Source organism: Melanostigma gelatinosum (genome assembly GCF_949748355.1).
Source record: "Melanostigma gelatinosum genome assembly, chromosome: 23".
NCBI classification, from domain to species: Eukaryota; Metazoa; Chordata; class Actinopteri; order Perciformes; family Zoarcidae; genus Melanostigma; species Melanostigma gelatinosum.
The window spans coordinates 11271373-11289229 of record NC_136656.1 but is presented as its reverse complement, the minus strand read 5'-3'; positions in this window follow the sequence as shown (position 1 = coordinate 11289229).

Below are 17857 nucleotides of genomic sequence, written 5' to 3'. Positions count from 1 at the left end.
GATTTTTCAGATGTTTGATTTAAACCTACAAGGGGGATGAGTTTAAAATGCACATGCACTGTCTCTGCTGTTTAGATAACAAAATGGCCTCAGACATCAATGAGCCTTACAAGTATTTACATATAGCTTCAGCAGAAGTTCACATTAGGCTCACTAATAAGTGGGACATGCCTCCCTGGGACTGTTGACACCTCCATGGAAAACAGTTCATCAAAACGAACCTAGCTCCTTTTGTATACATTGGTGTAATTTTAGAAAATATTCATGAATTTATAAGATGCAAATGTGAAAAAAAGATATTGTCCTAAAAACAAAAGAGAACCAATGAGAGTGAGACAGAAAAAGCAAAACTAGTGATTAGTGACAGAATTGAAAGGATGCCAGCGTGCTACAGGCAATATGTATGTAGTGAATGGACAAGGCACCAGTCTGCCCATCAGTGAGTTGCTCACATATGGAGCCGGGAGTAAAAGCACCCACCTCCACGCCGCACTTGGAAGCCTCTCCATGCACTTGAATTTGAGGTTTAAGGTAGATCACACATATCTTATTCTTGAGCATTTTATTTGATTATACTAACTAATAGCACACGCGCAGTATTTAGAAAGCATGGTCAGAGAGCGGGAGGGTTTGGAGTTTGAATTGGGCCAATGATTAGAGGAGGCACGCCACACTGCAGGGCCACCAAGGTAACCAGGCCTTACCATGCCAACCAGCTGGGAACAAAAAGAAACTCCATTCATAAACACACACAGTGAACTGTATCTGACATGTTGCAGTTGAGCTGTAAAAGGTGAGAATATATATATTTGTATTTCTGCTGTGTCGAGCCTTTGAAGTATGTAAGCTAACGCTAAGTGTTTGCTAATTTTGGCTAACCTTAACTGTTTTAAGCTAGTACGTGAGATACTTTTATGTTACACATAAATACATTAGAATGAATGATTCAGGTGATAATTATCCAGAAACGTTAAAAGCTACATGCAGAACAAATTGTGTAATGTACTGTACAAGCTGTTTCAGGATTCAGTGTTTGAAACGCAGTCAAAATAACCAGTGAACGAAACAAACAAAACATCTCATTTATTGTTAAGCATTCAAAAACCAAGCAGTGACTTATTCATTTAAGCACCTCAAGTAATTGAAAAAACATTTTCACAGCAGACATATTGGCCTGCCATTGCAGGAAAAGCGCAATTGTAACCGATAACATGGTGGCTGCATTCCATGTAGGTGAGCCTTGGTATTTTTTGCATGCTGGCTCGCTGACTTGGCTCACTGGGACACTAAATGGGACTGAGCCATCGTTGTCATCAATGAGTTTCACCTGCGGTCTTCCTGTCACCACATGTAGTTGTTTTGCAGCACGACAGGTAAACAGACCACACGTTTTCACTCCATATTTGACGCAAATACTTGAATTAAACGTACAGCTAATGTCATATGATTTGTATTGAACAATGTGAACGTCACCAGCTACCCTTTGTACCGCGGTGCTTGCTAATTGGGTGGGAAATGACTCCCACTGATATAATGACACAGGAGTGTCTTCAATCTCTTGGCTTCTCATTTGTTTTTTGCAATATCAATGATATGCAGTCAACACACCTTTTCAAAGCTTTCCATGCGGCATTTACACATTTGTAATCAAGGTTGTCCATGTGCCACAGTATGAACTATTTGGACTGTGTGGTTTTGCATGTCGCTTTAAACCCGTGACTGTCAAGTGGGATCAACCACAGGCCTTTTGAAAAAACCCGGTTTGAAGGCTAAATATCACACGCGAGCTTTTCTCTGTCGTTATTGTCTTTTTCAGCAGCAGATCAGCCTGCAGCAGACTGTCAGCAGCAGCCCATATTAATGTTATTGATCATTGTCAACGTTCACGCTTTCCTCCCAACCTCGGATCACACTGTCGCTGTGTGAGACTTTCTGGGTTTCTTTCTCCCGGTAAAGGTTTCTTTTTTCATTAGTCCCTTTCTCTGCTCTGCTCCCCAATAACCTGTCTCCTTTATTGCACACAGTCCTTAGAAAGTGACAACTTGGGGAACTGAATCAAAGTTTCAATAAAAGCTGGACTGCTGTGGGCTTTGACAAGTGAGCGGGCTGGAGTGGAACGGTACAGAGAGAGACTGAAGGAGGACGTATCGGCCCCGGAAAGATAAATAGTTCATGAAGCTGTTGACTTCACCATTTTATTACTTTTGTCTCTGAATTTTCCGGCTGCCTGCAGCTATTTTCTGCCCACAAATGATTCATCTTGCTTCCCCACAGCTGTCAATCCCAGGATTAGGAGTTGGTGGGGAAGATGGGAGTTGTACGTTTTGTCGTGAGCTCTCGGGTGCATGCATACTTGCCAGGATCTTGATAAAACAATACCAGTTATTATGACCGCATATAATCACCTCTGCTTTACTGAGAAAAAGAAAGCTGGCAGGGAAGGCTCTGGAGGTTGACGGGTAGACTTTCTCCAATGTGTTGGTCTTTTGTCACTTTGTCTCTGCTCTGTTTTGAAGCTGACTGGGTTGGAGGAGATGCTCTGCAGCCTTCCTGGTGGTCCAAAGTCTCATGTTGACGACATGAAGTCCAACCTGAAGGTAAATAATGACTCTACACACACCGTGCATGCAAACATTTTGTAGATGGGATTTATTTGTGCATCAACATTACTCTCTCACTTTCTAGAATATTGTTTCTTTTTGCTGTGGCATCCAGCAAGTCTTTAAAATGACAAAGGGTCACGTAATTATCCTGTACCGCTCTCGCCTAATTTTGTAATTATGCGATCACCTCTGGGAGGAAGACATTGTGTGATTCTGATTTTCATATTTTCATTCATACAATAGTCTCATCACAGTCCCATCAAGCCACAAGTCCAGACGACTGTCAAAAGTAATGACAGTGTTTGAAATAACAAGAAAGGAACGGGAGAACAGCAAGCCTATCATTCTGACAAAGCGTACCAGATGAAAATTGGTGTTCATAAAACAGTTTTGTGTGCATATCGTGCTATATGTCTGTGGATCCATGCTGACATGCTGTTAAAGGGATAGTTTGGGGGGTTGTATGAGCTGCTTAGTTTGGAGAAACGGTGCACCAGTTATTGATAAGTACCTCATGCAACCCCAGAAGCACCCACAGAGAAGCTGAATGCTCTGAGAAGGCTTTGCTGAAAGAAGGAACATGCCAGTGACCTGGTAAAGCCTTCAAACTGATTAATGGAAACCTTGTCAGCAATGAAGAATTGATGGTTTCAGTCTCCCAATCCAACGACAGAGGGGCCCTGCAGGGTTACAACTACATTATCTACATTGCAGACGAACATCGGCCTGGAATATCACTCAACTCAAGATGTGTCGTTCCTGTGTTCTACTGCAGACCACTGGATGTTTGTGAGCTTGAACAACTCCCACTTCCAGGGCTGCCCTCCTGCTGTGTCGTCCAGACTGACTGTCTCAGGAGTGCTTCACAAACAGTGAGTGGCGGCTGGGATTCTGTGAGCCACCAGATGTTTGAGGCTTAAAGAACGTTTGTTTCTATGGAGATGATATCAGTGTTGAAGCAGAACATTATGCCCTTGTTCCTTAAAAAGGCGTTCCTGCTCCCTAAGCCAATTCTTCCCGTGCTTTTTTTTCTAAATGATCCTCAAATATACATGACATGACTTCAGGGATTACATTTCCTCTCGTCAGCCTGTTACCTAACTTCTTTTGTAATACCAACTGTTGTGTTGCATGGGAACGTGCGTATGTGTCGAATCTTGACTCTCCGTTGAAATCCCCGCGTTGGAGATTACCTTGTCGCCCTGGCTTTGTTTCAGCGGAGCAGCAGGTTATCAGGTCAAGGCAGGGAGTGAGATAAAACCTTTGAACAGCTCTCAGTCATCTTTATTTAGTGGTGGTACTTCATAATTACTGCAAGGACGACTAACACAGTTGCATTCAGTGTTTACATGAAATGATTAAGCACATAATGCCAGTTTTAGTGTAGTAGGGTTGAGTTATTGACTTATAGCAATAACTTTGAAATATTGCTGCATGATATTAGCAATGTGTGACTATATTTGGGTACGTTCCCTTAAAAGTGTCAGTTTGTAAGGAAAGTAATGCAGTGTGTTGGGAGTGACATCTTGCTGGCTGTGCTGAAATGAAGGGCACATGTTTCAGTGTATTCAAAGACGGAATTAGTTTGTCTCTTCTTTCCTTTAACTTCTACAGAATTAGGATATGTTTATAAGAGAACACACTGCTGACATTTAGGTTGTGTGTACGTGCACCTTCCCCAAGAAAATAACATGAACAGAGAGCGCGCCGTGATCTTACACACACTACAATCACACACTGGCACCTGCACATTGTGCTGTAGCTGCGTTATTGGACAAGGCAGCTCCATGTATGATCTGCATCGTGATATCATTGAGGTAATACTGGAGGCAGCTGCTTGTGTGTTCTGGTGAGGAATGGGGCCAGGTGGGTTGTGGGGCTTCATGGAGTGGGATCCCGGCTCTCTCCAGTTAGGATATACCTCGTTCTCATTGGGGGATACAGGTCATTGTGTAATTGCACAAACTCTTCCTGCCCTTCCTCTGGGGTGGGCACAGTTGCACGATGACATTATCTCACTTATTAAACCACATTTTTCTCTCTCGTCCTCGGACCCACCATGCAGCAGAAGTTGTCATCCGTTCATTCCTAATGCAACCCAGGACTTGTGGATGGAGGACAGAGAGCGGAAGCTGCGTAACTCCACCGCCTACATCCCAACCAGGGCGTCGGGCGGAGTCCTCCGTGCCCACGCAGGTACGGCCGACGCCCCCTCCCTCACCATATGTAGCTGCAGTGGAGGGCTGCACCGACGGATAACGACCCCCAGTGAGACGTGGAGCCCTTAATGAAATAGTTGTGCCCCATTGAGCCCTATAATGATTGTTCTGACATTGAAAACGCCGGGGGGGGGGGGGGGCTGCTTAATTCCTATGAGCAAGTTTAAGCAGCTAAAGCATTTTGTTAGAGCAAATAATGTCTGAAAGGAGTGACGGACGAAGCGATGTTTAGCTGCGTTTCTTAATTGAGGATGTGTGTTTGGTTTGCGTGTACCTGCATGTGTCCCTCAGAGTGAGGTGCTCGGATGCCTTTGTTCGGGCTCTTTATGCCGCCTCGTCCCGTTTGACTGGTACCTGTTTAGCGTTCGTCCTGACTAATGGAAACGTCAAAGACACTGTAGAAGGACCGGACTGCCCATTCTCCTCGGAAGCCAATAGATGTGAAGCAGAGATTGCTGCCGAGGCTCGTCGAAGACGCGCACCCCTACACATGCGGGCGCAGTGCTGTGCTGTATTATAACTGATAAGAGCTTTTGTAGATCTGTTTTTGGTAATGATGTCCCTGAATACCAATTGAGCTGTTACTAAAGAGACCCACGGGAATTAATAAATGTCTCCCGTTTCATGGCCACAGTGGTTTCCTGCTTTCGAGAGATCACAAAAGAGAATCACTGGATGCCATAATTAAATTTAGCATTTCAGGGTGTCTTTGCCTGCAGTGTGCCTTCTTTTTTTTGGAGATTTTGCATCCTCGTTATGATCTCGCTCTTTGTCTTTCCCCCCGTCTCGCTTTTCTCCTTCACTCTAGTTTCTCTCGTTCTTCCTCTTTCTCCCAACACTCATTTCCATTTCTCTCTGCCCTCGCTGTCCTGCCTTTTTAATTCTTTCACCTTCCTCCTTTTATCCCTGTGTTCCCTTTTTATGTCTCTGCCTCTCGTCACCATTTAGATTCATTTCTCCTCTGCTTCACTGTCTTCCACTGGCAGGTGGCAGGGCAGCTGGCCTACTACGTCCATGTGTCGGAGACGGTAATCACAGAGGACACGTTTGATGCAGCCGTACAGTTTGGCACAGTGCGGGGCGACCCCACCCGGAGCTGAGCAGGGTGACCTGTTTGCGTGCCCCCCCCCCCCCCCCCGGTTGATCTCAGCACCGACTAGGAAAAGAGCATTAAAGGACAACCGCAACGCGTGGCGCCGCCTCACAGGTGGGTACCTCAGTGGAAAGGGAAAGAGACGGTTCGACATCAAACAACACTAAAGTCGGTAGCAGTTCTAAAGGAATTCCTATAAAGGGGACATTAATGGGACTCCTCTGTGCAACATCAACAAGGCACAGATATTCATCACCCTCCTCCTGAAGCTCTGCACTGTCCTGAGTCTGGCAGCTGTTTGCTCTGGCTGGTATATTCACAGACGCCTCCATGATCAATGTGGTCTAAAATGAATTTAAAAAACATAATGTCGGCCTCTATTTCACCAACCAAAGCACATCTATTGTACTGTTGTTGCTGAACCTTTGACATAGTTCCAATTCGTTCCTCCAGTCCTTTAGAAGATTCCGGGTCTTAGCCATAACCTTCCTCAACAGCAGCGCATTTTTATCATTGTCGCTAAAGCTACTAAAAAAATGTCCCTGTCATGTGCGCAGAACCTTTCCTATTAAAGTAATAGTGCATCACAATAACGGTTGAAAATGTCAGTTTGACAGGCAGCCATTGATGTGCTTCGTGTGGAACGACGAGCGCTTTCACAATGTGGACTTGTTCTTTCATGTAGAAGCCAAAGAGATGATCTGTTGTTTGCAAAGCCAGAAAGGTAAATGCTGACGGACGAGTTGAATGCAGAGACACACGGGGGGGCAATCACACGGCGTACTGGTGCGTCGTGATGGTTCAATTCTCATGCTAATTATCTCAGTGTACAAAACGCCACTGCTTTTCAAAGAAGCAGCACGCGGGCACACAAAACGCATGTGTGTGTGTGTGCACACCGGCACTGGTAGTCAACATAAACTGCACACCCACAATTACAACCCCCACTACCTGCCACAGCGCCATGTTTCCCGGATAATCAGACAAAGATTGGATAACCCTGACAGAAATCCTTTTCATTCCCTCAGCCCCCTGCAAATTCTCATTTTGCTATGTCATTTTCAGTCAATACAGCAACAATCAAAGGCATTTCAAAGATTTCAAATCCCTAGACTCTTAAATCTGGCCTGTGGGGTAAACATTATTTTTGCTGTCTAGAAACTTTATTCTTAACTTTCCAGATACAACAACAATGAAGTGACAGTGATTGGCCCCCCCATGACTGCAGATGGGTGGTTTACAGCATATGTAAAAGGAGAACACGGGTAATGGTATATAGCTCCTGGCTATACAGATTTCACTCCCATGTCAGACTGAGTGGTAGCAATCATGCAAAGCACTTATTTGGCTCTGAGCAAGGCCCAATCACTTTGTCTGCATCCATTCACTGCAGGCTCAAGAAGGTGAAAGGACCATAGAAAGCATGCACATAGATATTCACACACAATGAAACATGTTCACGTACAGCACAAACGGGTGTATACCCACTGGCTGTCAACGTAATATGATGTGCTCTTCAGCTGTTTTGTTCACCGTCTGTGCTTTGCTCATTATTTCTTCCATTGTTTCCTGTCCTTGTTCCCGTCCTCTGTTCAAAGGCTAATGGAGGAATGCATGTTGCTGCCACTGGGTATGAAAGTGTGTTTTGATGATGCCCAGCTATCTTCTTTATGCTGATCATAACCGATCCCTCAGTGAGGGATCCTAGCCGATAACAGGAAGCTGAGGTCTAGCCACTGGCCTTTAAAGTCCCTCATTACTCTTTATGACCGTGCACACGGTCCCTTCTGCTTCCATTCATGGAGCTATCCTTTATTTAAGACTGGTCGTTTTACTCACGTTGCTATGGCATGTTGTTTTTCACCTTTTCACCACATGTCACAGTTGTACATGCCGTGTATGTGGTACAGTTTGGAGTACAAGGAAGGTTTTATTCTTCTTGCCTTTCTCTTGTCCATTGCTGGTGAAGTTGTAAACACTTTGGATTTCTCCCGGTGAGGCTTGTGGATTTCAGTCCATTTGATCTCAAAGCTTAAGAGTGAGTTGCATGTTTCCTTCCATGTATCTTAACAGCTGTTTTCATTTCCCTTTGTAGACACAGAAAACCTAAGAGTGCAACTCTCTCGATACTTTCCGCTCTTTTATGCAGTTGCTATTCTTGCACTTTGTAGGCATAAGAACCTCAGAGAGCTGAGCTCTCTTGAGATGATCTACCGGTATATGACTTTGTTGTGTTTTGAAAGGAAAACAGACCTTTTTTTCCTGCATGATCTGCGTTCTCACACTGGAGTAATCCACTGAGAGCCTTTGTGTGGCTGTGTGATGTTTTATATTGTGTTATTTCGCAACAGATAATGTGTTTAAGAAGGTGGGCGACGTAGTGCTGCACATCCCAAAGGAAGGCCCACAGCGCAGCCCTGAGGAGGCCAGCGAGGACCAGAAGCTGGTGCAGAGAATGGAGAGTGAGCCTGAAGGGCTGCGTGGTGTTTGTTGGGTGCCTTTGTCTCTCCATTTGTCTCTCTGGGGACGCTTTCTAAAAGGTCTCTCAGACTTTATCTTTCGATCGGTGACTCTGTTGAAAATGCCATTGAAGCTCCAGCATCTGCTTCCTGACTCTCACTCTTTAGAGTTTTTATTTAATGAGGCACTGGGTTCTTCACCTCTCACCTTCATCATTTTGTTTTTGGCTCTTTGTACCTCCATCGTCTATCACTTCCATTTCTAAACAATCCTTCTCCTCCAATCCATGCTTTTATTTCTGCCTTTCATTGTCTCCCATTTCCAACACCATTTCAACCTTTTCTTATTTCGCTCCCTTTGTCCTTACTGTGATTTATCTCGCCTCTTTACCTCCCCTTTCTGCCATCGCTTCAGACCACAGAGCCACTGAATGCCCACACAGTGACGAGGATGAGGGACACATCTGGCTTCTCTGCAGGAGATGGACTTCTGAAGGAGCTGCTGTGCCAATCTGTTGGGCACATCAGCCTGCAGCTGCAAAAAGCCAAGTTTACATCTTGACTTCCTACAGTTCATTCATTCATTTATTTCTTACTATGTCTGAAAAATACATTTTCATGCATAAACATGCAAGTATACAGAGTCGTACTGCACTAGTGTTGTATTTTGTAAGTAGCTGTGTGGAAATCTGTGCGGCAAAAATGCATCTCCCATCATTGCTGCTGTTGGAAATGGTATGCTATATGATGTGCTACTCTGTAACGCTACCTTCACTCTAACAGTGGTCAATATATTTCTTTTTAAAGACGGCCTTCAAAGTGCATGCAAAGTGTGGCTCGCAGCGTGTGCAAGTGTGACGAGGCACGTAGCTCAGGCCAGCACAGCACATCGTCTGCTGTAGAGGCACAGTGTGATGAATAATGGGGCAAACGGAGAATACCGAGGCTTTATCCTCTGTGCTTTACAGCTCTGAGTTGGCTTAGCCAGCTAAACAATCCATTTAGCGCCGTAGGGCCAATCTGTGCCCAGCAGCACCTGCTTGGATGTGGAATTCAGGCACTCCCATGACTGATGACGAAGGCTAATGCTCAAATCACAAACCGTTGCCTTACTGTATGCAGGAGAACGCAGCCAGTGTTGGGAGGCTGTTGAATGTATTTAGATGGGGACACGGTGAAGGCCGTGGGGCAGAGCTGGTCCTTCATCCCCAGAGGTGCAGTGCTAAGTATCTGTAGATAACAGCCTGCTACTGTCCTTACGAAGGAGAGTTGTTTGAATTGTTCCACATTACTGCTTCTTTTCCTTGCAGGTAGGTCTCGCTGTTGTGTACTCGTCCTTTTTAATGCTTTTATTTGAGTGCATATGTGATCCCCGTATTGCCTTCTGCAGGTCAAACCTGCCCGACCTGTCCAAGCTGAAGGAGCCGCGTGAGGAGCTTCCACGTCTCAAGTCATGTCGACACATTGGTCTGATCTGCATCGTACGGGTCAACTCCATCCAGCCGCTCCACCACCGGTCAGAGGATCACTGGTCTCGTCTGCCAGGTACCTGCATTTCACCACGGCGCATTCACACACACTGCCTTGTCCGACAATCCACCCTTCATATTTCTAAAAAGCAATTTCTAGATAATTAATAGATGTGCTACCTCGAGGTCCTTTCCACAAGCAATCATGGTTTCCTCAGATAAGTCAGTGGAGCAACATTAACAGATAACCCTCCGCTGTCCGAATTGTCCTTTCAGCTGTGGATCAGCTCTCCACTTGGATTAGCTTTTTGTCTTGTCCTGATAAGGCGTGATCATCACTGAAGCCCCTTCCGGCTCATCCTGGGTGTTCAGACATCAGTTACAATACCCCGAGAGTGAATGCCGCGAATAAAAGGCCCTGTCGCTGTTTTTCGTTACTCGAATAATTATGTTCTGAACTCTCATTGTTGCAATCATTTGCTGCCCTGTTGCATGACTTTTCTTTTTCTCTCTGTTTTTTATGTGTCCCTCTATTTCTTCATCCTCTTCATCCTCTCCTTCTCTCCCTCTCTCTCTTATTCCTTTGACAATACATCAAGGCGTACTGACTCAAACAAAATATTTTGTTTAATTATTTTCCAAGTGATCTGACAGCCTAAGTACTGTTAAGGTGATGCTTCTTTCAGAACCTTTCGTACCACTAAACGTGCACCTTTAACCCACGCTAAGGACGATGCAAAGCACAATTCCCAGTTAGTCGGCGCGTGAAGTAGAATTCTCTTAATCACGTTGCACTCGGTATGAGAAGACGGCAAATATGCTGAGTCGTGTGATGGCTTCACAACCTATATCGGCGGCTCAGCCTTGAGCGTCTTAACATCTGGTTTCATCTCCATCGTCTGGCTTAATGTTTTCACATTTCCCAGTGCTCGTCAGTGGCGTCGCAAAAAGCTTTTCTGTGCCCTCCGAGTCCTTCGACGCACTTATTTATTATTTCTCATATCTGAGGTGAAGGTAAGCTATTTTACAGCCATTAAGCTGCTTTGCTGCCGGATAACAGCGCCCCGTCTGTGCCGAGTAAGCCAGCCGTCTGCAGGCTGCACTGCTGACCACTGACCTGGATATATGCGTGCGTGTTTGCATATCGGAGCGTCTGCTCTTGAAGTGTCATTGTGTGAGTGTATATGTAACCTGCTCTCTCTGCAGTGGTGCATGTTGCCATTGGACATGGAGGAGCTTGGAAGCCTGCGGTTCACTGTGCTCTGTGCAGCTCAGACAGCCACGGCCTCTCCTGCAGCATCGCTGTGTTTTCCATCTCTGCTTATGGTCGGGAGGCTTTCTTCCCCCTCCGGTTGTATGAAATAACAGAGATGGAATATGTCTTGTTTATTTTCCTCCGGAAAAAAAAGGATTCCATCGGGCAGTGGGGCCCTTTCCATCTCCTCCGGAGCAGAACCAGACCACTGATGTGGTTTCCATTTGTGTCTGATGTTTTTTGGCTAATACTTTCTAATCAGAGTCCATTTGTGTCATGGTAGCATGTGTGGATGTGCGCCTCTGTTAACGTGTGTGTGATGTGTCATACATGCACTTAGTGTGTGCGTGTGCACATCTGAAACTGTGAGTCTGCATTGTATTCCGTGTGTGTGTGTGTGTGTGACTTGCCACTGCCCCCTCTCTCTCCTGCAGGGCCTCAACCATTTTCTTCATTTGTTGCAGCTTTGCGTCCCCCCCCCCCCCCCCCCCTCCTCCTCTTCTCTTTTTGCGCTGGGGAACACAATGTCTGGTTTAATATCATTTTCCAATCACTGAAGGCTGCAGGGCAAGGACTTTTGACTGGGCTGTTTCGTTCCAGCTAATACCAAAGAGGGCAGAGAAAATAATAACTCTAGCGGTTGATAATCGCTGCAGTGATCATTGGGCAGTCATTTGCCTCTGGTGCTCTCTGTAGCTGCAGCTGATGTTCTTTGTTTTCTTCCTCGCCGCTTCACGGAGCTACACAACTATTACAAGCTGTCCGACACACTTCGTCTCCTCCATGTCCATCTGAGATATATTCAACACCATCTGGTTGTTTTTACAAAGGGTGGAACACTAAAGTGAGAGATGTGTGGTTGTAAAAGAGAAGGAAAAAAATGTCTAGCCGATATGTACCTTTTAAAGTCGAGACTGGCCTGTTGTAATGCACGTCTTTTTGAAGAGGTCCAGATTCTGAGGAAAGTGATTATACAAGGGCTTAGGGGAGACCTCTGGAGAGTTAAGATTCAGGGACATATGTTGTCTTCATCTTCACCCGCCTCCCTCCCCTACCCATCCTTTTTTTCAGAGGGGGAGAGGGAGGGAGTCAGGCTGAGAAAGAAAGGCGGGAGGACAGGAAGAAAAAAAATCATTATTAACTCATAAGCTGGTTAATGCTGTAGCACTCTCAACCTTCAGCTCAAATGAGAATTTCCGTCATTTACATATCAATTTAATTTCCTGTGTTTCCCTCTACCCCCCCCCCCCCCCCCCCTCCTTCATTAAAAGCAGCATTTGCTTGCTACTGCAGTCAGCCTGTACAACACATTTAACTGGGCAGTGAGCACTCACACATACACACACACACTCTCAGGCCTCCTGCACGTACACAAACAGAAAAACCTTGATGGTTTTTGTCACACACGCAAACGCAGAGATGCGCCGCACACCTACACATACTTTGTGTCATCCTGTCACGTGCACATGCGCAGATGTGAGAGTATACCAACACACACACACACACACACACACACACACACACACGGACATAGAGGCAGTGTGTTGGAGACTCTCATGCAGACAGAGCAGCTCGGTGGCCCGCTGTATCTGTCAGGATTAGACCAGTGATCAGAGAAATGAAAGGGAAGCTGTCATTCCACATCGGCCTCTATACACATCATCCTCGGTAATGACACCCTCTCCTTCCTTCGGCCTCACTTCCTCCTCTTATAACCTCCTACCTGTGTGTGTGCGTCACAGATGCCATTCTTGACTGGCACCCGGCACATCAAATAGGGGCTTTTATGAAATGTGCGCATGCTTGAATTACACTCACTTTAAACGCCACCCTTTTTGTGTGTGTGTGTGTGTGTGTGTGTGTGTGTGTGTGTGTGTGTGTGTGTGTGTGTGTGTGTGTGTGTGTGTGTGTGTGTGTGTGTGTGTGTGTGTGTGTGTGTGTGTGTGTGTGTGTGTGTGTGTGTGTGTGTGTGTGTGTGTGTGTGTGTGTGTGTGTGTGTGTGTGTGTGTGTGTGAGTGATAGGGGTGTGTGTGTGATAGGGGTGTGTGATAGTGATATGCGTGGGCACATGCGTGCGTGCGTGAGCACGCAATGTGGGGGTGTCCCACGTTTGAATCGATACAGATGTGCCTGGCCCTGCGCGGCTCACATCTGGCGGTTAGACTGAACCTGCAGGGGATATATGCAGCTAACTGCTTCAATCTGGGGCTTTAAGTTCATGAATGTGATCAAATATTCAGTTCAAGCACAGTGTTACACGGCCAGGGCTCAAGTGTAAAGTACGTTTAAGGTCTGTCACTTTAAGTCTATGCCATATGTGACCTTTGGTGTGCAAGTCAAGAGGTACCAGATCCAAGCTGTCATAGAGGGAGCCCTTTCACTTCTTTATGACCATTTTTTTTTATGGAATTTCCATTTTCACTGGAATTACAGAGAATAGACTCGGGCTGAATGACAAACCTCAAACATGGTGTGAGACTGTGGAAATGATTTAGTGTAGCTTATTACACTGTTACACATTAGTTCTTGCTGGTTTTCTTTTTAAATTAGGTAAATTGTGGAGTTGTATTATGATCTGTAATTTCTATTTTTTTCACGGCCTTTTTAATTATAATTCACATTTGTGTGTGTGTGTGTGTGTGTGTGTGTGTGTCAGTTGAAGTCATTTTAGCCAACTTTAAGAGTCTCTTAGTGGACCTTACTGGACCCAGACCCACGGTTCTCACACACACTGAGTCCACTCTTCCCAGTATAATACTTCTGTGTCTTCAGCTGAATTTTCTAAAAACCCAAACGTGTGCTCTGGAGCGGGTAATGAATAAGCTAATACCTTGGTTTTGCAGCTAATGGCTTCGTACTGTAAGACTACTTCGTATCCGGGGTTTTGTAACAGTGACTTGTTATTATAGCTCAGCACTTGAGCGTGTAATAAATGTAAATCTCAGTGTCTGTAACTCGGTCCCCCGAAGCTCATTATTTGTGACAAGTGTGTGAGACCGTGTTTGTTTTCTGCTGTGTCGCTGCAGATGAGTAATGAGATCATCCGCTTGTGCTTCCAGAGCGTCTCTCTGGACGAGATCTTTAAGGGCTCCGTGATCTCAGCGACGCTATCCAGTGCTGCCTGGCCCGGAAGGAGATTTCCCTGCACGCCTCACAGATTCATCTACACGTAAGATCAATATCACCTTTGTATGCACTCAGCGCACTGAGTCCTTTTCAAAAGTCTGTAAAATGTTCAATTCATCGAATTGGAAGCCATGTAGAGCATTACCGATTTTAATGTAGTAGGTCTTCATTTTCCGTGTGTGTTGTGTGGATCTAGCTTTAATTAAATTACATTTTCACACAGCTGTAAAATGCTGCAGATAGTTGAGGCAGAGTTGGAAAGTCAGTCCAGAATAAACCCTTTAATGATTCATGGTAAATGATCGGGACTTTTCTTCTCCTCTAGTGTCAGTTTATTAGGCTGCAAATGCACCACATCTCAATTTCATCTCATTTAATGTGACCTTTACAAATTGAAGTCCATGACAAACGTGTTGCTTTCAGATTACAGCACCAACTTCAAGATCACATTCAAATTGTCCATTTTCAGCTATTTTCACCTTTTTTTTATATCAGCGTGAAGGCTCAGACTGCTGATCAGCAGTAAAAACTGCTGATCAGCAGTCTGTAGAGTCCATGTTCTAAATACAAATGTGTCAACAGCCTATATTTAGGCCTTTCCAATCAAATCTTTTCAAAATGAATGAAATATGAGACAGTCGGTATGAATTATTCCAATTGTTCGACTGGAGGTGTATCTGTTCATGAGACTCCAATGCTTCAGAAAACATTGAGGAGAACAGCGTCAGGGGGATTTGGCCCTGAGCCGTGTTTGGGAGGCAAGACATTTCTATTTGAAATCCAGTCAGACTTGTGTGTGCCGACTTGTCCTTGGCCCTATTTGAAGCAGACCAGTGCCGACTCTATAATCTAGAACTCATAATAACCAAATTGGGGTTACAATGTGGTTTAAAATAGTTTAGTGTGTTCCCAGTTTAACTTGCACATCCAGTCTTAGATCACTTCAGACGGGGTAAATAACATGTTCATGATTTATTATTTCAATACTTTCATTAGCTGTGTTTATTCTTAAATAATTAGATTTCCTTGTTGCTGTGTTCTCTCTAAAAGTATGGACGCGATCAAATCATCCATGAGATCAGTTTACCATCAGCACACACGGTGCCACAGGGAGTTAACTTGGGAGCCGGATTAGCCAGCTTCAACTCGTTCTCGAGAACAAATTTAATTTAATTTACTACATGAGACACAGCCTTCTCCCCCCCCCCCCCCCCCCCCAAGAGTACGTTCCTGTCTGTAGAAAATGCAAGACAAAATGTTAAGTGGAAGTTCAGATTAGGAGCCACGTCTCCAGCAGATAAAAGTACTTCTTATCGCAGTAGAAAGCAAAGCTTTGAGCTCGAGGTTATTGCTAGGACAAGCTTACCAACATGTTGTATTTAGATGGAGACGTATGTCGTATATACTTTCTTTCGTAATTGGGTCTTTAATCTACTTTTAAAGTGATGAAGAACGCCGCAGCCCAACAATAATTACTGAGTGCACTTTCATCCCCCAATAAGAAGCACAACAGCAGTCGTGATCGCTCTCGTTCTGTTCTTGCATTCTTCAATACGTCGCCTCTTTGGTAATGTGACGGTGGCAGATATCACAGCACCACCTCTGCTGCTGATGCTATTGATAACAATGACACATTCCGCTCACTAAATGATGGCTTATTAGGCAAGTCGTGTGTAATGACAAAAGATGCAAGCGCCTGCTTGACTTCAAAGTGATACACGAAGCACTGCGCTGACAGCAGATCACTGCAAACATCTGGTTTTTTCCCGTCAGCCAGTTGCCTTCCTTTCGCTGTCTCCGCATGAATTTACATACACTCGCTATTTTAGTAATGGAATACACAAAGCGTACGGCCAAATTGAACAATTCTGATATTCCGGGGAAAAAAAGGTGCATTTTATTGGAGTCAGTGGGAGGGGACGAGCATGACTCTGTGTTGTCAGAAAAGCAGGGCTGCAGTGGTTTTGTGAACTAGATTTTCACTTCATTACTATGAATGCCCTACAAGAGAGTCTGAAGGCCTCCCAGTGTTTTCACTGGCTGACACACACACACACACACACATTCCAGGCTCTCCATACCCCTCCGGGCCCCTCGCTGTCTGCACTGGCAATCGACCCCGTCCAACCAATTAAAGACAGCGATTAGTTCCTGATCGATGGCTAAGGTTGGGGAGGGGCAGGATGAGGACAGTAGGAGAGGAAGCGAACTATTCCACGTCATGACCCAGCGAGAGTTCTTATTTGGTCTTCCTATCTAAAGCTCCTCACCCTGAGATCACACTTAATGTGCCAAATGCATCAGGTGCTCTCCCGAGTGCACGGAATTCCTTTTAAATTAGAAAACCAGGCAGCGTTGCATCACTTTGTTGGAGAGCTGTTTAGTTTGATGAAGCTGTTTGGAATGAATCCACCTGTTCATATTTTTAGTTAGTCAATTCACTGACTGTAATACTTTCGGGATATGTTTTTGTTGATGAATCAGCATGCAATACTGCCGTCCATAATGAAGTCTAAGTTATGTTTTTCAAGGTGTTATTGGACTCATATGTTGCTGTAAATGCTGGTTTTGGGTGATTTTTCTGAGCTTTCACGCCGTAAATAAAGGCATCAACCAATCACGTTGTGCGGAACGGACATATTCAAAAATGTACACGAAAGAGGAACCAAAGCACCAAAAGGCAGCGCAAGTTACAGTTCCTTGAAAGGAAACTCAATAGAACAGCTTACCGTAGCTTCAGCGGTGCCGTCGTTGAGTTCTGTGTGAAAGTCCCTTTAGGCTTTACAACAATTCACCTCCGACAGACTGCCAGACGGCCGTCCGTCAGTAGGATCCTGGTAGTTGGTCCTCTGCTTGTGCAAATCAATGTCAACCTTTTACTGAAAAGGTGTTGGAACTGTTACCAATTCACAATGTTGCTGCATGACTAGTTGTATTTTCCGTCCCCGTGTTTTATGGAGTTAGGAGATTAGGTTTATTTTTTACGCACATGCAGAAGAATGCAGAGTTGATTATCATCACACACCACTGTCTCTGGTTCCCAGTTTGAACGTGAAAAAGCTTAAAAGAGGGAGAGAGAGTTCCTTCGGCGTCAGTTTTCTTTATTTCTGGAATTTCCAAGAGACCTTGAACTCTCGGTGAAAGATGGTCACCTTTTTGAAGCATTAAATGAATAACATTCCATGCTCTCTCCAGTCAGTCCCTCCTTCATCAGCAGCGGTGATGGAGGGAGGGTGTTAAGTAAAGAGACGCGGATCTGTTTTTCTCCCCTGCAGATATCGCACCAGTGAGCCTGTCACCCACACAGCCAATATCACAGTCAGTCCACACACCGGGTTCAGTCACAGGGCAGCGAGAGCGAGCCGAAGGGAGGGAGGACAAAATGAGGAAGAGGAAGAAGGGAGACGTCAACAAGGGTAAAAATGTGTGACTGTGTCCTGGTGGCTGGGAGCATGAGGTCACACGCCATGTGCTCATAATGTGTTTTAAACCCTCCTCCCATCTTTAAGAGAACAGGAGAAGAGTGAATTAGAGAGCGAGACTAAGATTGTGACGAGGAGAGGAGCAGTGGAGTGGTGTCGGATACGCTGTACAGGAGGGCATAAAAGAGATGCAGTGTGAATAAGCAAAACA